The 5,475-nt window shown below is 42.7% G+C and overlaps 1 long non-coding RNA gene across 1 annotated transcript; it reads right to left on the bottom strand.

The window, feature by feature from the left end:
• Nucleotides 1–355: 355 nt before the first annotated feature.
• Nucleotides 356–4,745, bottom strand: LOC310705509. The gene is made up of 3 exons (XR_014525355.1): nucleotides 4,473–4,745; nucleotides 3,782–3,938; nucleotides 356–544 (listed from the first exon to the last, which is right to left on the bottom strand). It is a non-coding gene; the product is annotated as an uncharacterized lncRNA (long non-coding RNA).
• Between the last annotated feature and the right edge of the window lie 730 nt (nucleotides 4,746–5,475).

Below are 5,475 nucleotides of genomic sequence, written 5' to 3'. Positions count from 1 at the left end.
CACTGTGAGAACAAGATGCTGGACTAGATGGGCCAATGGCCTGATCCAATGTTCTTGTTTTATGTTCTTATTGCTAATCCATCTGAAATTGCTCTGCTGGGGAAAACTCTAAGAATGACGTTCAAAGGGGAGCATTCCCTGCCTGCTAAACTTTGGTTGCTTTAATGCAGGCTTAATTCAATAAAAGTGAAATTTGTTAGTCCTAGGAGATTTTTTTCATTAATTTATGTATTAAACTCTTAACACTGTAAATGAGAGTGATTTTCACATCCAAGCCTGCAAGGCTGGGTGACTTTAGCACATTAGCTACATAAAATCCTTTTTGCAAAGAGATGAATATGCCGCCGTTTCTCTACTGTCACCTTAACATTGTAAAATCTCACAATTGTTTTGTTCCCAAGAACATTGCATACAGTGCACATTTGCTTTCAAGCTTGCATTCCCATCCCCTAGTAGTGCTCTTCAATTATGATTTATTTTTTGTATAACTTCAAGCAAGAATCAAGCACTAGGCTGAATGATGATCCACTCCAACATTTCACACCTGAAAAACAGAGAGACTTTAGTGTGCTTGTAATGTATTGTCACTATTCTCACACCAAAGGGGATCTCTGCCTTAGCATTCTTCCCCTACCTCCCCACTTGTTCATTTCATCTGCAATAGCCGGCCCTACAGGATTTTTAGGAGGCTTTTTGGCAATTTCCTCCTTTAAAAATCCAAAACTTTAGGATGTACCAAATTCATCCAATTTGGGTTGATCTGGGATTCAGCAGGAGCACGTTGAGGCAACTCTGGATCACTCAGGGTCAGATCAGGTCCACCTGGAATGAGCCGGGACTGTCAAAAGGAGTGAGGGGGAGACATCTGCCTGTGTGTGTCCCCTTCTTCTCCCCAACCACGTGTTGAATTGGGCTTTTAGGACTTCCGGGGTGGCGCCATCGGCAATGGCGGACTCCCTCTGAACCGGAGGGACCAGCTCTGCGTGAAACGGGTCCTTTCCGCTGCGGCGAAGTGGGGACCCTTTTAGAAATCACAGGCGGATGAAGCCTGTGACCGTGGGACTTGGCGGGCACCCTTAGCATCCCCCAACCTGCAAAGGAACCCACTAACGGGCTCCGAAGCGAAGAGGGGGGAGTGGCGCGGTGCTGTGAGTCAACTGCTTTTTCCGTGGAGCGAAGCCGCATAGCTGTTGCCGGAGAGCACTGCCTTTTTCCTGGGACAATTTGGCATCTAAAATAATCACCCGTGAGTACTTAAACATTGAACAATTGGACACTGGTCCTTAGATGTTTGGGATGTTGGTTTATTCTGAGTCCATTCAATGGTCCACCTAGTTCAGTATTGTCTATACTATTTGGCCACAAGTCTCAAGTATTTTAGGCAGGGGATATTCTCAGATTGACCTGGAGATGCCAGAAATGGAACCTAGGCCTTCTGCATGCAAAGCAGATGTTCTACCAGTGAACTTCAGTCCTTCCTTCAAAAAGTTAGATTCCAGTTAAGAGGTTTTTATTTGCTGTGAGTGTTTTTCAGCACCCCAAACCTAGGCGCTTCGAGGAAGACACTCCTCTTTGAGGCTCACAGTATGATGAGCAGATAATACATTGCCTGCATGTCCTTGTGAGGAAGCCAAACAATGTAGCACTCATCACAGGTCAATGTCTTCCTTGCCAGTGAAGAGGCATGTGGGAAAGGATTTATGCCTTCTCTGCAAGCAGAATCTAAGTGGTGTGGAGACACTGTGGATCTGGTCTCTTGGCCGTGGCATGGGTGCTGTGTACTGGGGTGGTGAGGGGTGTGAAACAGGGTGGCAGTGAGATTGGGTGGCAGAGCCAATCTGGCAGTTCTACCAGTGCACTCAAACTTCCCTGACCATACTGCCCCCTGCAGTGCCTTTTCATCATGTGGCAGTGCTGTGTCTCCCTGCTGGCCATTCCTGGTGGTGGTGGTGGTGGTGGTGGTGGTGTGTGTGTGTGTAGAAGAGAGTGGTGCTGTGAGCAGGGCTTTGTGTTTATATGTGTGTAAGACAGTGAAAGTAATAAACTTATTCTGTAAAACTCTATCCAACCTGTATTTGCAATTTATTAATGCTGTGATTAATGCCCCCCCCCCCGCCCAGTCTTCTTTTCAAACTCATCAGAACATATACATCTATGTCAGGGCTTGGCAGACATTTTCCGCCTGAGAATTCCTTTTCTTTCTCCTCACCCCTTCCGTCTCTCTTTTACACTGGAAGCTGAACAGGCCTCCAGCCATGTTACCACCTGTTAGGGAAAAGGTTCGGAGCTGCAGAACAACACACATTATCTGAAAATTACTCTATGGTGAGTACTTTCTTTCATCTGGCACTATGATCGATTCAAATGGGGAAGGCTGGAAGAGAGCATTTCTGCTTAAATGCAATATTTTGGTTCCTGGGTTCCAATTAGCACATGCACCCCTGAGACATATGACATTAAATGGGCTAGATGAAATAGTTGTACTTTGGCTGGCAACTGGAAGTCTGCATCTCTAATTCATTTCATAGATTTTTGCTTGCAGCAGTAAGCTCTGCCTATGTTGTTGTATATGTGCACCTGTTAAATAGGGGTTTGCTTTGAGGATAACAATCACAAAGTAGAAGTGGGGAGCTCCATTCAGTCCCCCCTCCACATCCCAGAAAGGTGATCAGCCCTTTTATAGCTGACTATACTGGTTATCTGTTTCACAAGTATATGTGCTGATCTAATTGTAGGAGGGACTCCATTATCAAACGCATTGCTCATCAAGAGTCTGATGAATGGGATAGCTTTGGTTTCTCTCTTTTTCTTAATTTCCCAGTTCATCCCATTTCCATTTCAATTTGCATTTTTTTCTTTAAAAGGTCTGCATGAATATTTGAATGCCTTTACATCCACATTCCTCCTAATATGTGCATTTTCTATATGTAATGTGCCCAATGCATACCTTTTTCAGGGGGTGGGGTCAAGGAAATTTGCCTAGTGTAACTTTTATATGCTATTAACGTTTGCATTTTTGTGTATGCTTTCTGTTTGAAGAACTGCAACTCAAAAATTTGGAGAAGTGCACATTTTGAAGGATTACAGTTTTTCAGTTCGCTGATTGGTTCCAGAATTGCAAATTAGGTAAATTCACACTAAAGTGCAAACTGAACAAAATTATCCCCCATCCTTCTGTCCATCAACACCTACGGATGAAGCATATGTATGACAAGCAGTCTCTTAAGGAACACCATTTCTAGACTGAAATGATCACTTTTAACTTCTCTCTCATTTGTGTGATTGATTGTCCCCCCTCAGCAAAACTACATTAATAAGATATCATTAAAAATGCTGGCTTAGCTGGGCAAACTCCATTTTCCTAACATGTTTGCATTATTTGTTCCAAGAATATAATTCTTGAAAATCAGTACACAAGAAGGCCAAAGCTCAGTCATTTAAAAATATGCTTTACATGCAGAAAGTCCCAGATTCAATCCCTGGGACATCTCCAGAATAGGAATGGGAGAGACTCCTGTGTGAAATTCTGGAGAGGAACTGGCTATTCATGTAGACAATACTGAGCTGGTTGGACCAACTGTTTGACTCAGCATACACCAACTTTCCATGTTCTTAACCCAGGCACGACCCTGGTCAAAAGTTTCCTCCTCCAGTCAGAAGGCTAATCCCAGATACATGCCCAGTGCCTGAACCAAAGCCTACCTACACCTGTAATCAATGAAGTTGTGGCCAATTTTTAACCCCATAAATTAGCCTCATTGATTTGTAAACCTGTCAATACCTCAATCTTCCATCCATGAGGAGCATGCTACCCATGGGCCTGCAATGATGTCAACATTAAATGGCGTCATCAACCAGCATTCAAAATTCATACAGCAATCAAGTCTTCTAAAAAGATCTATGTTGGTTTGATGAACACTGTTCTTAGGGATTATTGTCTATATAAGAAAAAAAAAATACAACTCATCCATCAATAGTTGAGACCAATTCTGTTCATCCATCAGGCACCCAAACTCAGTCAATTTGTCCCTCAAAGCAAAATCCCATCCCCTTGTGTAGCACTGAGCAAATGAGTTATGATTCTTCCATATATGAGCAATTGCTAAATGTGCTGCCAACAGCGACAAAACATACTATATCCTAAGTCACTAATTCACACCCTCAAAATAAAGTAAGAATTGCTGAACGGTTTTTCTGTCAATCTTTTCATTCCCAGAAAGTCTTCAGCTCATCCACATTATTGCCCTGTCTCCCATAGGCCATCCACAGACACACTTCTCCTTGACTGACCTAACACCAGAAGGCAAGGAGGACATGAGAGGGAGCAGCAATTGCCACCTTCTATTTCTATCAAAGAGGATGTAAGTGTCTCTGAATCTGGAATTACTGTTATCTTCTGAAGTATTTTTCACCCCAACCACCACACACACACACACACACACAATGCCCCAAATAAGTTTGTCTCTACTTACAGTGAAAAAGATATGATGGCCAAAGAGATTTGCCTCAGGGAGCTTTCAGACTGGCTGTTTATTGGGTGTTCATCTCAATATGTTCATGCAGAGGTTACATGACTTTGACAGCTAGTGGTTGTTATCCCACACTTTGCAAAAAGGAAAAGAAGAAGTGATGAGATAAGGTTGCAAAATGCAGCAGTTAGGTTGCTTTGCAGGGTGACCTACCAATCATCAGCATATATCACCGCTGCAGAAAGAATTGCACTGTCTGCCTATATGCAGCCGGGCCAAGTTTAAGGACTTGATCTTAGTTTATAAAGCTCTGAAAAACTTAGGACCAGGTTATCTTTGTGGGCTTCTTGCTACAGAGGCTCCTGTCTAATCTTAACATCCAGCAGATGAGGCCTTGCTAGTGGTGCCATATGTTAAGCATAAAGCTGCAGGCGATAGGGGCTGATTGCACCAACTTTGTGGAACTCTGTTCTGTTGACAGTTAGATAGGCAATGATTCCCTGTTTGCTGATGCCTATGGAAGCCTTTTTTATTTACTCAGGCTCTTGTCTGCTGGATCGTTGTTAGTTTTGCCTGTGGCAGCTGACACTATTTATAATGAAGAGAGTTTATGTGTTGCCTAGCTTTGTCACGATGCTTTCAATGCATTTGTATATTTTGTTCACGGCTGTGGAAGTTTTATAAACAAGTGGTCTATACATTTGCATATACATGAATAAAAATGAAATTGTATCTAGGCTCCTGTAGTATACAAATTCTGTGAACAGCTACCTGAAATCGTCACATAAAAAAAAGGATAAGTAACATAGCTTGTTTTATATATTGGTGGGGACTTGCAACAAACTAGCTCAGTGTGAGTGCTTCTGTTAAGGCTGTTTACATAATTTCAATTTGCCTTCCCCTCAGTCCTCTCCTCTCTCCCCATAACAGTTAGTCAAAATGCCATGCCATTGACCATTGAAGTTTGGGGTATGTGTGTGTTGAAAATAATGGTGATCAATCTCAT

Source organism: Podarcis liolepis (assembly GCF_965112155.1).
Source record: "Podarcis liolepis genome assembly, chromosome: 4".
Lineage (NCBI taxonomy): Eukaryota > Metazoa > Chordata > Lepidosauria > Squamata > Lacertidae > Podarcis > Podarcis liolepis.
The sequence above is the reverse complement of the archived record's forward strand: the minus strand, read 5'-3'. Positions and strand labels throughout refer to the sequence as shown.